General features: G+C 38.5%; 2 pseudogenes; both read right to left on the bottom strand.

The window, feature by feature from the left end:
* Positions 1-241: 241 nt before the first annotated feature.
* Positions 242-360, bottom strand: LOC134967703 (5S ribosomal RNA; annotated as a pseudogene).
* A 6,685-nt stretch (positions 361-7,045) lies between these two features.
* Positions 7,046-7,164, bottom strand: LOC134967691 (5S ribosomal RNA; annotated as a pseudogene).
* Positions 7,165-17,461: the final 10,297 nt, after the last annotated feature.

Below are 17,461 nucleotides of genomic sequence, written 5' to 3'. Positions count from 1 at the left end.
GAAATCTGTTTCTGCATAGGAGAAAATTCTTCCAATGCCTGTTATAATGGTGTGTCCTGGTAACGATTAATCTGCTATTTCAAAATCTAGAAATTTATGAGTCAAAAATAGCAATATGCCAAAGAACTCTAGATGAGTGTATGATCAGAAGGAAAATTCTATAAGAAGGAGGAAAATTAGGAATGAAAAGTGGTAATGGTCAAAGGTTGCTCCACCACCTCTACTTTTCACACAGAGATATTTATTACTGCTCCTAATATTCCCTGGAAGTCTCCCATCCAGGTACTGATCAGGCTAATCACTGCTTAGCTTCCAAGATCAGACGAGATTGGGCGTAGCCAGTGAGATATGGCAGTAATATCACATAGATTGTGAAGAGAGAATGTATGGTTATTGACATATACCTGTTAGGGTACTTCTGCTGTCCATTAATACGCACAGTTATCCTGTTACTTTAAGCATTGCAGGATAGTTATTTAACTGTCGTCAGGATGAGAGAGTACCGAACCAGTAAGTTTCAGGAAACGTATAGGTTCAGAGCCCGTCTTCTGCTGTCCACTGTCATATAATTTAATACAGCGGACAGTGGATGAGAGAGGCGGGTTTATCTGTGCCTATTGAATAAAAGTATGAAACTACACAGATATCTTAAGATTTCTTATAATAGTGCATATTCCCAGTACATACTATTAATCCTAATAGTGGTATGCAAGGAGATTTTCGCTATTAGCAATGCCCCTGAATTAATGCAGAGGAAGTTCAAAAGACAATTATAAGTGATATCTGAAACTATACGTAATAATCTGAAATTTTGTCTCACTAACTGGAGTATGGGAGTGAGAGAGAAAAAAAAAAAAAGGGGAATTATGAAATAAGGTAAAGTAACCTAACACTATGAATAATAAATAGCAGATTTGGCAAAAATTAAACAATTAAGGACAAAACATTTTTTTGTCAAATATACGATACCAGGAGGTGAGTGGGCTGAACCGTGCACTGTTCAGCACCACTAGTCACAGACGGCCGTTTCACCTGGAGGTGGCTTGTTCACTGTGTGAAGTGATAGTGGAAGAAGGTCTATTTAAGGCAAAAAGGAAGGGGTGGTCTAAGAATTTGGGAGTGGTCTAAGAAGTTTGGACCAATCTCTGAGAAGAGGGAATTTAGATTGCGTGATGTCACTCAGACATCCTGCATATCACTTCCGGTTTTAAATTCGGAAGATGTTATTGTAAATCTGCATGGGGCCATGTATAGGGTTAAATAGTGCTTATGATATGGCACTAGAGAGGATAGTATTTAGAATTAATTACTAGGGCCGAGATCGAAGTATTGGCTCTATTGCCATTAGTTTAGCAGTCACTGGAGTTGTCAAGGACGCGTTCCTGGATACGGTAACGTCATTTCCGGTCGAAAAGACCGGAAGTGGCGTTGATTGCCGTTATACTGGGTTCGTGTAAGGCTCAAATGAGAAGATCACATGGGGCTGAGGATAACTGGATATGGGTCACTAATAAAGTGAGGGGGTATATATTAAATAGGATGGTGTGGCCACACTAGGAGAGAATACTCCGTGATCTGCGATGGCATGAGTGTACCGTCTTACAGGAAATGTTCAGTGGCGTCACTTCCTGTTTATATCTCAGCATTCCCAGTCTACAGACTTGTGTGGGGATATATCAGGAGATGGACACATTGCTTCCGGTTTAGAAGGCCGGAAGTAGTGAAAGTGTGACCTTTAATAGGGCTGTTTAAATGGTAGTTGTAGACTGGGGATAGCTAATAAGGCCTGCGGAATACTGTAGGAATGTAAAATTTAGTGTTTAGATGTCCCTATTGGTGGGACCATGTACGAAGTAAAAACTCCGTGACCGGAAGTAGCGTCGGAGCAGTAAAGGCTCCGTGACCGGAAGTGGCGTCGGAGCGCATAGTTCAGAGAGAGGCTTGGCTACATAATTTCTGTTCTAAAAGGACAGGAAGGGCTGTGTGTAACCATAATTGTGGACAGAAACAAAAACAAAAACAAAAACCCAAACGGAAGCAAAAACAAAAACCAAAATTGTAAAGGTGATCTATCAATAATGTTTAAGTTATGTTGATTGCTGAGCAACCATAAGGTAAATATAATAAAATAATATAATAAAATAAAAATAAAATAAAAATAAATAAAATAAAAATAAAAATAAAATTAATAATAATAATAATAATAATAATAATAAAAATAAAGAAATGTAGAATTAGGAGTTTGCATTTATAATATTTGTATAAGGATTGTTAGTTGATAATAAAGAAGAAAGAGGGGATAATGAATTATTGAGAGGGAAAAAAAACCAAAAATTAGGAAGAAATAGTAAATATTGATGAATGATGATAATTAAATAATAATAATAAAGAAGGTTTGAATAATAACCAATAATGATATTTATATAATAATTTTTAGCTCATTTGGAATAATAGTCTAGTAGAAGCTTATGGGGATATTATATTCAGCAAGGTGCAAATTGGTTTGTTGAGAAAAAGGAGAAAAAAGAAAAAGGAAAAGGGGGAAATTAAATTTATTGCAATTACTGTGGTGAAGCAGAGAAGGTTGTATAATAATCAATAAATTGGGTGAATTGTGAGTGACTGTAGTGGGAGTAAAGTTAGGTGCCAAGTAGGTGCAATAGAAGTGTATTGTGATGGGTTTGCATGTGAATAAATGGGTGAATCAAGGTGCGGGTGTGTAGGAAATGTCTTATGAGTGTGAGTGAGTGTAAATGTGAAGGAATAAGTGGGATTATTGAATGAGAGAGTGATTGGATAGGGGTAGATAGGCATATATATATATGAGTGTGGGTTGGTGTAAATCTGAGAGACTAAGTGAAAAATTGTTGAGTGAAGGGGTGGATTGAGTGAGAACAGATAAAAGGAAATTTATTAGAAGGAAAAAAGGTTGGATTGGGGAACATTAGTATAGGTATCTTATGGAACATCAGATAAAAACTCCATAATTTATGTGTTCGTTCATGCCTTGAGGCGCAAGACAGTTAAGTTTGAAGGTCCATTCAGATTCATGTTTAAGCAATTCCTGCATCAAATCTCCTCCGCGTATTCCTAAGTTGATTCTTTCCAGACCAAAGGCTTTGAGTTCTTTAGGGTTGCCCTGATGATGTTTGAAGAAGTGGCGCGCCACTGATGTTAGTTTTTTCATTTTTTTATAATCAGATGATGCATTTCTTACAGAGCCTACGTGTTCCAGGATACGTTGTTTTAGGGCTCTTGTGGTAATGCCCACATATCTCATGTCACAGCTACATGATATGCAGTATACAACTCCAACTGCATTGCAGTTGATAAATTGGTTAATTGATTTCTCTTCTCCATAGCGATCAATAATAGAAGATTTTTTAACCATGTGTGGACATGCTTTGCAATTTCCACATGGGAAGGAGCCCTTGATGGTTGGCTGTTTTTTAGGGTTTTTGGTGAAATGGCTACTGGTGAGTTTGTCTTTAAGATTTTTGGACCTTCTCCAACTCATGGAGGGTTTTTGTCCTATTGTTTCTTCTAGGTCTTTGTCTAGAAGTAAGACTGGCCAGTGTCTGATAATGGATTCTTGTATCTCCTTCCACTCTCTACAAAAGGTACCCACGAATCTGAGCTTATTATCTTGTTCCCGTAATCTGTGAGTTTTTGTCTGTGGAAAGATCAACTTGTCCCTCGGTGTCTGGCTGGTGTGCCATTTGGCTTTTTTGATAGACCTATGACTGTAGCCACGTTCACGTAATCTTGTAGTTAATTCAATGCTTTTCTCTAAGAAAATTGAAGAATTTGAACAATTTCTTTTCAGACGTAGGAATTCCCCCTTGGGGATATTTTCCACTGTAGGGGGGAAATGTGCACTGGTTTGATGTAAAAGGCTGTTTGTGGATGTTTCTTTGCGATATAGTTTTGTTTCTATCAGGCCATCGGGTGCTCTAGAGATCACAAGGTCGAGAAAGCATACTGAGTCCTTGCTGATGTGATGTGTGAGTTTGAGATTATTGTCATTGGTGTTCAACTCCTCAATGAATGTTACTAGCAGGCTTCTATCACCTTCCCAGATCAGGATGATATCATCGATATAGCGCCACCACGCGACTACATGTCGTGTGTATTTCTCATTATTGGGATGCATCACAATTTCCCTCTCCCACCAACCTAAATACAAGTTCGCATACGTTGGTGCGCAAGCCGCGCCCATCGCTGTGCCACGAGTTTGAAGATAAAACCTGTCGTTGAAGGTGAAGTAGTTCCTTGTTAGTACGAACTCCAATAATTCAATTAATAAATCATGAAATTCACTTTTGCCGGCCATTTCCAAAAAGTATTTGACTGCTTTTATACCGATCTGATGATTGATGCTGGTGTAGAGTGATTCTACGTCTAATGTTACCAATAGGTGGTTGTCATCGAATTGGACATCATGTAGCTTCTGGAGTATGTCCGTTGTATCTCGCAAATATGAGGGAAGATTCAACACGTGTTGCCGTAAGTGCAAATCCAAAAAGGTACTCGGTTTTTCCAGAATTCCACCCTGTCCTGATACAATAGGTCGTCCTGGTGGTACGGAAGTGTTTTTATGGACCTTGGGTAGAAGATATAATGTAGGTGTTTTAGGTTTGGTAGTTGTTAAATACTCAGTTTCCTCCTTGGTCAACGTACCTTGGGAGTATGCCCGATCTAGGATTCTTGTGAGGGCGATCCTAAAGTTGTCAGTAGGATCGAAAGTTACTTGTTTGTAACATTGTATATCCCCCAGTTGTCTCATTGCCTCGATAATGTACATTGTTTTAGGCCAGAGAACAATGTTGCCCCCCTTGTCAGAGGGCTTAATTACTATATCCGACCAGGACTGTATTTCGCGCAAAGTTCTTCTTTCTGCCTTGCTCAAGTTGTCACCATAGGGTGGTTTCGATTTGGACTTGGTGTAGATTTTATCTAAATCACGAGCTACCAATTCTTGAAATACTCTAGTTTCCGGTGAGATATGTTCAGGAGGAAAAAAGGTTGATTTTTTCTTGCATTTTGGTCTCGTAGGAGTATCTGTTGTATCTATATCTTCAGTATGGAGTTCCTCCAATGCTGCTAAGGCCTCTATTTCTTCTGTAGTAAGTAGTTCTCCTGTTTGATTGTGTTCTGCATCGTTCTCCCATTGGGATTCTTGGCGTGTTGTAAAGAATTTTCGAAGAAGCAGTTTACGCCCAAAAAGTTTTAGATCCTTTTCCCAAAGGAAACGATCCAATGGTTGTGTCGGCGAGAAGGATAATCCCTTGGATAAGAGAGTGGTGTGGTCATCAGTAAGGGTTCTGTCTGAAAGATTAATAATTCTGAGATTCGTCTCCTGTATTACTTCTTCCTGTTGTTTCTGACTGGGTATCTGGGTTCCCAGTTGGTTTGTTCTCGTTGGTTTCTTGCTCCCCCTCCTCGTCTTCCTCTTTGTCGAAATCTTGGTCTTCCTCCCCTCCTGTCTAATCCTAAAAAATGAGTCGATGTATGGCTTGTGAAATCATCCCTATAGTTATATGTTTCTCCTTCCGAGTTGCCAGGGTCCGAATATTCTTCTCCCCCTGATGATTCTGTCTCAGAGGAAGTGTATCTGTCTTGCGATTGCGTATGATCTCTGTGTCTAGGTGTTTTGCTCCAGCAAAATATATTGCCTGTCTTAAAGTCCTTCATATCTCTTGCAAATTTACTCTTCTTTCTATCAATAATTTTTTGTTCGTAGGGTTCCAGTTCTTTCTTGATCTTTTCAAAAGTTTGTTGAAATTTGGTATTGGTTTCCCATTCCTCAAGGCTTTTGCCTAGGTCTTCTATTTCTTTTTCACATGCATTAAGTACTAAATGATTGTGCTTGATTAGAATAGCCATGAGGTCTTGGGAACATTTCAGAAGTGCAGCTTCCCATTCCGTTGTTAGACTTTCTGTGGTTAGTTGAAAGGTCGGGAAGATCTTAGGTCTTAAGCCTCTAGGGGTAATTTTGTTTTTTACATAACTTTCCAGAGTTTTGACATCCCATGAGGAGCGCATTCTTTTCTGTAGACAAGATCTTAGTTTATTAAGTTCTGAGTCCCATCCTACGTTGCCTGAGGGTAAATCTGTTCCACTATTAAAAATATCTTCTACATTTTGTAATGAAACGTGTCTACTGCTTAGTTCATTGCGAAGGCTGAAGGAAGCCATGCTAGAACTGGTTTAATGTCAAAAATTAAGGAGCAAAGAAAGTATAGATGATGTGCGTTCTTGTAGGAGTGTGTGTGATAAATAAGTGTACCGTATCAATAATATGCCAAAATTCGGCTTAAAGGGACATAAATGTCCTGTCCGTGCTGGAACCTGAAGCTGAAGATTTAATCAGCGTAAATGATCAGGAAAAGGACAGTTTGGTGCCGCACAGGACCCTAAAAGAATTTTTTTGTGTAATGGGCTTTTATGAAATTTGTACCTTGTAAACCAACAGTGCATATGCATGCGAAATGCCTGTATAGGTCTTTAAGGAGTTACTGTGGTTGGTGGTGCACCCAGAGTCAATAGTACATGTTAATGTTAGCAAAAGAAAAAGAGAGACTCTGTGTTGGGGCACGCTTGAAAAACTAAAACTTAACTTTTAATTATAGCATGATAAAATTTATGGTACACAGTTCAACACACATATAGTTTATAACATTTAAGGAGAAAAAATATAATAATAAATAATTCTCACTTTAAGAAATAATAATTTTGGAGTAATAATTTTCCAAATGATATTATTATTTGTGGTGACAGTGACACCTGAGATGAAAATATTAAGAAATCTGTTTCTGCATAGGAGAAAATTCTTCCAATGCCTGTTATAATGGTGTGTCCTGGTAACGATTAATCTGCTATTTCAAAATCTAGAAATTTATGAGTCAAAAATAGCAATATGCCAAAGAACTCTAGATGAGTGTATGATCAGAAGGAAAATTCTATAAGAAGGAGGAAAATTAGGAATGAAAAGTGGTAATGGTCAAAGGTTGCTCCACCACCTCTACTTTTCACACAGAGATATTTATTACTGCTCCTAATATTCCCTGGAAGTCTCCCATCCAGGTACTGATCAGGCTAATCACTGCTTAGCTTCCAAGATCAGACGAGATTGGGCGTAGCCAGTGAGATATGGCAGTAATATCACATAGATTGTGAAGAGAGAATGTATGGTTATTGACATATACCTGTTAGGGTACTTCTGCTGTCCATTAATAAGCACAGTTATCCTGTTACTTTAAGCATTGCAGGATAGTTATTTAACTGTCGTCAGGATGAGAGAGTACCGAACCAGTAAGTTTCAGGAAACGTATAGGTTCAGAGCCCGTCTTCTGCTGTCCACTGTCATATAATTTAATACAGCGGACAGTGGATGAGAGAGGCGGGTTTATCTGTGCCTATTGAATAAAAGTATGAAACTACACAGATATCTTAAGATTTCTTATAATAGTGCATATTCCCAGTACATACTATTAATCCTAATAGTGGTATGCAAGGAGATTTTCGCTATTAGCAATGCCCCTGAATTAATGCAGAGGAAGTTCAAAAGACAATTATAAGTGATATCTGAAACTATACGTAATAATCTGAAATTTTGTCTCACTAACTGGAGTATGGGAGTGAGAGAGAAAAAAAAAAAGGGGAATTATGAAATAAGGTAAAGTAACCTAACACTATGAATAATAAATAGCAGATTTGGCAAAAATTAAACAATTAAGGACAAAACATTTTTTTGTCAAATATACGATACCAGGAGGTGAGTGGGCTGAACCGTGCACTGTTCAGCACCACTAGTCACAGACGGCCGTTTCACCTGGAGGTGGCTTGTTCACTGTGTGAAGTGATAGTGGAAGAAGGTCTATTTAAGGCAAAAAGGAAGGGGTGGTCTAAGAATTTGGGAGTGGTCTAAGAAGTTTGGACCAATCTCTGAGAAGAGGGAATTTAGAATGCGTGATGTCACTCAGACATCCTGCATATCACTTCCGGTTTTAAATTCGGAAGATGTTATTGTAAATCTGCATGGGGCCATGTATAGGGTTAAATAGTGCTTATGATATGGCACTAGAGAGGATAGTATTTAGAATTAATTACTAGGGCCGAGATCGAAGTATTGGCTCTATTGCCATTAGTTTAGCAGTCACTGGAGTTGTCAAGGACGCGTTCCTGGATACGGTAACGTCATTTCCGGTCGAAAAGACCGGAAGTGGCGTTGATTGCCGTTATACTGGGTTCGTGTAAGGCTCAAATGAGAAGATCACATGGGGCTGAGGATAACTGGATATGGGTCACTAATAAAGTGAGGGGGTATATATTAAATAGGATGGTGTGGCCACACTAGGAGAGAATACTCCGTGATCTGCGATGGCATGAGTGTACCGTCTTACAGGAAATGTTCAGTGGCGTCACTTCCTGTTTATATCTCAGCATTCCCAGTCTACAGACTTGTGTGGGGATATATCAGGAGATGGACACATTGCTTCCGGTTTAGAAGGCCGGAAGTAGTGAAAGTGTGACCTTTAATAGGGCTGTTTAAATGGTAGTTGTAGACTGGGGATAGCTAATAAGGCCTGCGGAATACTGTAGGAATGTAAAATTTAGTGTTTAGATGTCCCTATTGGTGGGACCATGTACGAAGTAAAAACTCCGTGACCGGAAGTAGCGTCGGAGCAGTAAAGGCTCCGTGACCGGAAGTGGCGTCGGAGCGCATAGTTCAGAGAGAGGCTTGGCTACATAATTTCTGTTCTAAAAGGACAGGAAGGGCTGTGTGTAACCATAATTGTGGACAGAAACAAAAACAAAAACAAAAACCCAAACGGAAGCAAAAACAAAAACCAAAATTGTAAAGGTGATCTATCAATAATGTTTAAGTTATGTTGATTGCTGAGCAACCATAAGGTAAATATAATAAAATAATATAATAAAATAAAAATAAAATAAAAATAAATAAAATAAAAATAAAAATAAAATTAATAATAATAATAATAATAATAATAATAAAAATAAAGAAATGTAGAATTAGGAGTTTGCATTTATAATATTTGTATAAGGATTGTTAGTTGATAATAAAGAAGAAAGAGGGGATAATGAATTATTGAGAGGGAAAAAAAACAAAAATTAGGAAGAAATAGTAAATATTGATGAATGATGATAATTAAATAATAATAATAAAGAAGGTTTGAATAATAACCAATAATGATATTTATATAATAATTTTTAGCTCATTTGGAATAATAGTCTAGTAGAAGCTTATGGGGATATTATATTCAGCAAGGTGCAAATTGGTTTGTTGAGAAAAAGGAGAAAAAAGAAAAAGGAAAAGGGGGAAATTAAATTTATTGCAATTACTGTGGTGAAGCAGAGAAGGTTGTATAATAATCAATAAATTGGGTGAATTGTGAGTGACTGTAGTGGGAGTAAAGTTAGGTGCCAAGTAGGTGCAATAGAAGTGTATTGTGATGGGTTTGCATGTGAATAAATGGGTGAATCAAGGTGCGGGTGTGTAGGAAATGTCTTATGAGTGTGAGTGAGTGTAAATGTGAAGGAATAAGTGGGATTATTGAATGAGAGAGTGATTGGATAGGGGTAGATAGGCATATATATATATGAGTGTGGGTTGGTGTAAATCTGAGAGACTAAGTGAAAAATTGTTGAGTGAAGGGGTGGATTGAGTGAGAACAGATAAAAGGAAATTTATTAGAAGGAAAAAAGGTTGGATTGGGGAACATTAGTATAGGTATCTTATGGAACATCAGATAAAAACTCCATAATTTATGTGTTCGTTCATGCCTTGAGGCGCAAGACAGTTAAGTTTGAAGGTCCATTCAGATTCATGTTTAAGCAATTCCTGCATCAAATCTCCTCCGCGTATTCCTAAATTGATTCTTTCCAGACCAAAGGCTTTGAGTTCTTTAGGGTTGCCCTGATGATGTTTGAAGAAGTGGCGCGCCACTGATGTTAGTTTTTTCATTTTTTTATAATCAGATGATGCATTTCTTACAGAGCCTACGTGTTCCAGGATACGTTGTTTTAGGGCTCTTGTGGTAATGCCCACATATCTCATGTCACAGCTACATGATATGCAGTATACAACTCCAACTGCATTGCAGTTGATAAATTGGTTAATTGATTTCTCTTCTCCATAGCGATCAATAATAGAAGATTTTTTAACCATGTGTGGACATGCTTTGCAATTTCCACATGGGAAGGAGCCCTTGATGGTTGGCTGTTTTTTAGGGTTTTTGGTGAAATGGCTACTGGTGAGTTTGTCTTTAAGATTTTTGGACCTTCTCCAACTCATGGAGGGTTTTTGTCCTATTGTTTCTGCTAGGTCTTTGTCTAGAAGTAAGACTGGCCAGTGTCTGTTAATGGATTCTTGTATCTCCTTCCACTCTCTACAAAAGGTACCCACGAATCTGAGCTTATTATCTTGTTCCCGTAATCTGTGAGTTTTTGTCTGTGGAAAGATCAACTTGTCCCTCGGTGTCTGGCTGGTGTGCCATTTGGCTTTTTTGATAGACCTATGACTGTAGCCACGTTCACGTAATCTTGTAGTTAATTCAATGCTTTTCTCTAAGAAAATTGAAGAATTTGAACAATTTCTTTTCAGACGTAGGAATTCCCCCTTGGGGATATTTTCCACTGTAGGGGGGAAATGTGCACTGGTTTGATGTAAAAGGCTGTTTGTGGATGTTTCTTTGCGATATAGTTTTGTTTCTATCAGGCCATCGGGTGCTCTAGAGATCACAAGGTCGAGAAAGCATACTGAGTCCTTGCTGATGTGATGTGTGAGTTTGAGATTATTGTCATTGGTGTTCAACTCCTCAATGAATGTTACTAGCAGGCTTCTATCACCTTCCCAGATCAGGATGATATCATCGATATAGCGCCACCACGCGACTACATGTCGTGTGTATTTCTCATTATTGGGATGCATCACAATTTCCCTCTCCCACCAACCTAAATACAAGTTCGCATACGTTGGTGCGCAAGCCGCGCCCATCGCTGTGCCGCGAGTTTGAAGATAAAACCTGTCGTTGAAGGTGAAGTAGTTCCTTGTTAGTACGAACTCCAATAATTCAATTAATAAATCATGAAATTCACTTTTGCCGGCCATTTCCAAAAAGTATTTGACTGCTTTTATACCGATCTGATGATTGATGCTGGTGTAGAGTGATTCTACGTCTAATGTTACCAATAGGTGGTTGTCATCGAGTTGGACATCATGTAGCTTCTGGAGTATGTCCGTTGTATCTCGCAAATATGAGGGAAGATTCAACACGTGTTGCCGTAAGTGCAAATCCAAAAAGGTACTCGGTTTTTCCAGAATTCCACCCTGTCCTGATACAATAGGTCGTCCTGGTGGTACGGAAGTGTTTTTATGGACCTTGGGTAGAATATATAATGTAGGTGTTTTAGGTTTGGTAGTTGTTAAATACTCAGTTTCCTCCTTGGTCAACGTACCTTGGGAGTATGCCCGATCTAGGATTCTTGTGAGGGCGATCCTAAAGTTGTCAGTAGGATCGAAAGTTACTTGTTTGTAACATTGTATATCCCCCAGTTGTCTCATTGCCTCGATAATGTACATTGTTTTAGGCCAGAGAACAATGTTGCCCCCCTTGTCAGAGGGCTTAATTACTATATCCGACCAGGACTGTATTTTGCGCAAAGTTCTTCTTTCTGCCTTGCTCAAGTTGTCACCATAGGGTGGTTTCGATTTGGACTTGGTGTAGATTTTATCTAAATCACGAGCTACCAATTCTTGAAATACTCTAGTTTCCGGTGAGATATGTTCAGGAGGAAAAAAGGTTGATTTTTTCTTGCATTTTGGTCTCGTAGGAGTATCTGTTGTATCTATATCTTCAGTATGGAGTTCCTCCAATGCTGCTAAGGCCTCTATTTCTTCTGTAGTAAGTAGTTCTCCTGTTTGATTGTGTTCTGCATCGTTCTCCCATTGGGATTCTTGGCGTGTTGTAAAGAATTTTCGAAGAAGCAGTTTACGCCCAAAAAGTTTTAGATCCTTTTCCCAAAGGAAACGATCCAATGGTTGTGTCGGCGAGAAGGATAATCCCTTGGATAAGAGAGTGGTGTGGTCATCAGTAAGGGTTCTGTCTGAAAGATTAATAATTCTGAGATTCGTCTCCTGTATTACTTCTTCCTGTTGTTTCTGACTGGGTATCTGGGTTCCCAGTTGGTTTGTTCTCGTTGGTTTCTTGCTCCCCCTCCTCGTCTTCCTCTTTGTCGAAATCTTGGTCTTCCTCCCCTCCTGTCTAATCCTAAAAAATGAGTCGATGTATGGCTTGTGAAATCATCCCTATAGTTATATGTTTCTCCTTCCGAGTTGCCAGGGTCCGAATATTCTTCTCCCCCTGATGATTCTGTCTCAGAGGAAGTGTATCTGTCTTGCGATTGCGTATGATCTCTGTGTCTAGGTGTTTTGCTCCAGCGAAATATATTGCCTGTCTTAAAGTCCTTCATATCTCTTGCAAATTTACTCTTCTTTCTATCAATAATTTTTTGTTCGTAGGGTTCCAGTTCTTTCTTGATCTTTTCAAAAGTTTGTTGAAATTTGGTATTGGTTTCCCATTCCTCAAGGCTTTTGCCTAGGTCTTCTATTTCTTTTTCACATGCATTAAGTACTAAATGATTGTGCTTGATTAGAATAGCCATGAGGTCTTGGGAACATTTCAGAAGTGCAGCTTCCCATTCCGTTGTTAGACTTTCTGTGGTTAGTTGAAAGGTCGGGAAGATCTTAGGTCTTAAGCCTCTAGGGGTAATTTTGTTTTTTACTTAACTTTCCAGAGTTTTGACATCCCATGAGGAGCGCATTCTTTTCTGTAGACAAGATCTTAGTTTATTAAGTTCTGAGTCCCATCCTACGTTGCCTGAGGGTAAATCTGTTCCACTATTAAAAATATCTTCTACATTTTGTAATGAAACGTGTCTACTGCTTAGTTCATTGCGAAGGCTGAAGGAAGCCATGCTAGAACTGGTTTAATGTCAAAAATTAAGGAGCAAAGAAAGTATAGATGATGTGCGTTCTTGTAGGAGTGTGTGTGATAAATAAGTGTACCGTATCAATAATATGCCAAAATTCGGCTTAAAGGGACATAAATGTCCTGTCCGTGCTGGAACCTGAAGCTGAAGATTTAATCAGCGTAAATGATCAGGAAAAGGACAGTTTGGTGCCGCACAGGACCCTAAAAGAATTTTTTTGTGTAATCAGGACAGGGTGGAATTCTGGAAAAACCGAGTACCTTTTTGGATTTGCACTTACGGCAACACGTGTTGAATCTTCCCTCATATTTGCGAGATACAACGGACATACTCCAGAAGCTACATGATGTCCAACTCGATGACAACCACCTATTGGTAACATTAGACGTAGAATCACTCTACACCAGCATCAATCATCAGATCGGTATAAAAGCAGTCAAATACTTTTTGGAAATGGCCGGCAAAAGTGAATTTCATGATTTATTAATTGAATTATTGGAGTTCGTACTAACAAGGAACTACTTCACCTTCAACGACAGGTTTTATCTTCAAACTCGCGGCACAGCGATGGGCGCGGCTTGCGCACCAACGTATGCGAACTTGTATTTAGGTTGGTGGGAGAGGGAAATTGTGATGCATCCCAATAATGAGAAATACACACGACATGTAGTCGCGTGGTGGCGCTATATCGATGATATCATCCTGATCTGGGAAGGTGATAGAAGCCTGCTAGTAACATTCATTGAGGAGTTGAACACCAATGACAATAATCTCAAACTCACACATCACATCAGCAAGGACTCAGTATGCTTTCTCGACCTTGTGATCTCTAGAGCACCCGATGGCCTGATAGAAACAAAACTATATCGCAAAGAAACATCCACAAACAGCCTTTTACATCAAACCAGTGCACATTTCCCCCCTACAGTGGAAAATATCCCCAAGGGGGAATTCCTACGTCTGAAAAGAAATTGTTCAAATTCTTCAATTTTCTTAGAGAAAAGCATTGAATTAACTACAAGATTACGTGAACGTGGCTACAGTCATAGGTCTATCAAAAAAGCCAAATGGCACACCAGCCAGACACCGAGGGACAAGTTGATCTTTCCACAGACAAAAACTCACAGATTACGGGAACAAGATAATAAGCTCAGATTCGTGGGTACCTTTTGTAGAGAGTGGAAGGAGATACAAGAATCCATTAACAGACACTGGCCAGTCTTACTTCTAGACAAAGACCTAGCAGAAACAATAGGACAAAAACCCTCCATGAGTTGGAGAAGGTCCAAAAATCTTAAAGACAAACTCACCAGTAGCCATTTCACCAAAAACCCTAAAAAACAGCCAACCATCAAGGGCTCCTTCCCATGTGGAAATTGCAAAGCATGTCCACACATGGTTAAAAAATCATCTATTATTGATCGCTATGGAGAAGAGAAATCAATTAACCAATTTATCAACTGCAATGCAGTTGGAGTTGTATACTGCATATCATGTAGCTGTGACATGAGATATGTGGGCATTACCACAAGAGCCCTAAAACAACGTATCCTGGAACACGTAGGCTCTGTAAGAAATGCATCATCTGATTATAAAAAAATGAAAAAACTAACATCAGTGGCGCGCCACTTCTTCAAACATCATCAGGGCAACCCTAAAGAACTCAAAGCCTTTGGTCTGGAAAGAATCAACTTAGGAATACGCGGAGGAGATTTGATGCAGGAATTGCTTAAACATGAATCTGAATGGACCTTCAAACTTAACTGTCTTGCGCCTCAAGGCATGAACGAACACATAAATTATGGAGTTTTTATCTGATGTTCCATAAGATACCTATACTAATGTTCCCCAATCCAACCTTTTTTCCTTCTAATAAATTTCCTTTATCTGTTCTCACTCAATCCACCCCTTCACTCAACAATTTTTCACTTAGTCTCTCAGATTTACACCAACCCACACTCATATATATATATATGCCTATCTACCCCTATCCAATCACTCTCTCATTCAATAATCCCACTTATTCCTTCACATTTACACTCACTCACACTCATAAGACATTTCCTACACACCCGCACCTTGATTCACCCATTTATTCACATGCAAACCCATCACAATACACTTCTATTGCACCTACTTGGCACCTAACTTTACTCCCACTACAGTCACTCACAATTCACCCAATTTATTGATTATTATACAACCTTCTCTGCTTCACCACAGTAATTGCAATAAATTTAATTTCCCCCTTTTCCTTTTTCTTTTTTCTCCTTTTTCTCAACAAACCAATTTGCACCTTGCTGAATATAATATCCCCATAAGCTTCTACTAGACTATTATTCCAAATGAGCTAAAAATTATTATATAAATATCATTATTGGTTATTATTCAAACCTTCTTTATTATTATTATTTAATTATCATCATTCATCAATATTTACTATTTCTTCCTAATTTTTGTTTTTTTTTCCCTCTCAATAATTCATTATCCCCTCTTTCTTCTTTATTATCAACTAACAATCCTTATACAAATATTATAAATGCAAACTCCTAATTCTACATTTCTTTATTTTTATTATTATTATTATTATTATTATTATTATTATTATTATTAATTTTATTTTTATTTTTATTTTATTTATTTTTATTTTATTTTTATTTTATTATATTATTTTATTATATTTACCTTATGGTTGCTCAGCAATCAACATAACTTAAACATTATTGATAGATCACCTTTACAATTTTGGTTTTTGTTTTTGCTTCCGTTTGGGTTTTTGTTTTTGTTTTTGTTTCTGTCCACAATTATGGTTACACACAGCCCTTCCTGTCCTTTTAGAACAGAAATTATGTAGCCAAGCCTCTCTCTGAACTATGCGCTCCGACGCCACTTCCGGTCACGGAGCCTTTACTGCTCCGACGCTACTTCCGGTCACGGAGTTTTTACTTCGTACATGGTCCCACCAATAGGGACATCTAAACACTAAATTTTACATTCCTACAGTATTCCGCAGGCCTTATTAGCTATCCCCAGTCTACAACTACCATTTAAACAGCCCTATTAAAGGTCACACTTTCACTACTTCCGGCCTTCTAAACCGGAAGCAATGTGTCCATCTCCTGATATATCCCCACACAAGTCTGTAGACTGGGAATGCTGAGATATAAACAGGAAGTGACGCCACTGAACATTTCCTGTAAGACGGTACACTCATGCCATCGCAGATCACGGAGTATTCTCTCCTAGTGTGGCCACACCATCCTATTTAATATATACCCCCTCACTTTATTAGTGACCCATATCCAGTTATCCTCAGCCCCATGTGATCTTCTCATTTGAGCCTTACACGAACCCAGTATAACGGCAATCAACGCCACTTCCGGTCTTTTCGACCGGAAATGACGTTACCGTATCCAGGAACGCGTCCTTGACAACTCCAGTGACTGCTAAACTAATGGCAATAGAGCCAATACTTCGATCTCGGCCCAAGTAATTAATTCTAAATACTATCCTCTCTAGTGCCATATCATAAGCACTATTTAACCCTATACATGGCCCCATGCAGATTTACAATAACATCTTCCGAATTTAAAACCGGAAGTGATATGCAGGATGTCTGAGTGACATCACACATTCCAAATTCCCTCTTCTCAGAGATTGGTCCAAACTTCTTAGACCACTCCCAAATTCTTAGACCACCCCTTCCTTTTTGCCTTAAATAGACCTTCTTCCACTATCACTTCACACAGTGAACAAGCCACCTCCAGGTGAAACGGCCGTCTGTGACTAGTGGTGCTGAACAGTGCACGGTTCAGCCCACTCACCTCCTGGTATCGTATATTTGACAAAAAAATGTTTTGTCCTTAATTGTTTAATTTTTGCCAAATCTGCTATTTATTATTCATAGTGTTAGGTTACTTTACCTTATTTCATAATTCCCCTTTTTTTTTTTTTTTTTTTTTCTCTCTCACTCCCATACTCCAGTTAGTGAGACAAAATTTCAGATTATTACGTATAGTTTCAGATATCACTTATAATTGTCTTTTGAACTTCCTCTGCATTAATTCAGGGGCATTGCTAATAGCGAAAATCTCCTTGCATACCACTATTAGGATTAATAGTATGTACTGGGAATATGCACTATTATAAGAAATCTTAAGATATCTGTGTAGTTTCATACTTTTATTCAATAGGCACAGATAAACCCGCCTCTCTCATCCACTGTCCGCTGTATTAAATTATATGACAGTGGACAGCAGAAGACGGGCTCTGAACCTATACGTTTCCTGAAACTTACTGGTTCGGTACTCTCTCATCCTGACGACAGTTAAATAACTATCCTGCAATGCTTAAAGTAACAGGATAACTGTGCGTATTAATGGACAGCAGAAGTACCCTAACAGGTATATGTCAATAACCATACATTCTCTCTTCACAATCTATGTGA

The sequence above is a fragment of the Pseudophryne corroboree genome, chromosome 10, assembly GCF_028390025.1.
Source record: "Pseudophryne corroboree isolate aPseCor3 chromosome 10, aPseCor3.hap2, whole genome shotgun sequence".
NCBI lineage: Eukaryota > Metazoa > Chordata > Amphibia > Anura > Myobatrachidae > Pseudophryne > Pseudophryne corroboree.
This window is presented reverse-complemented; position numbering and strand designations above follow the sequence as displayed.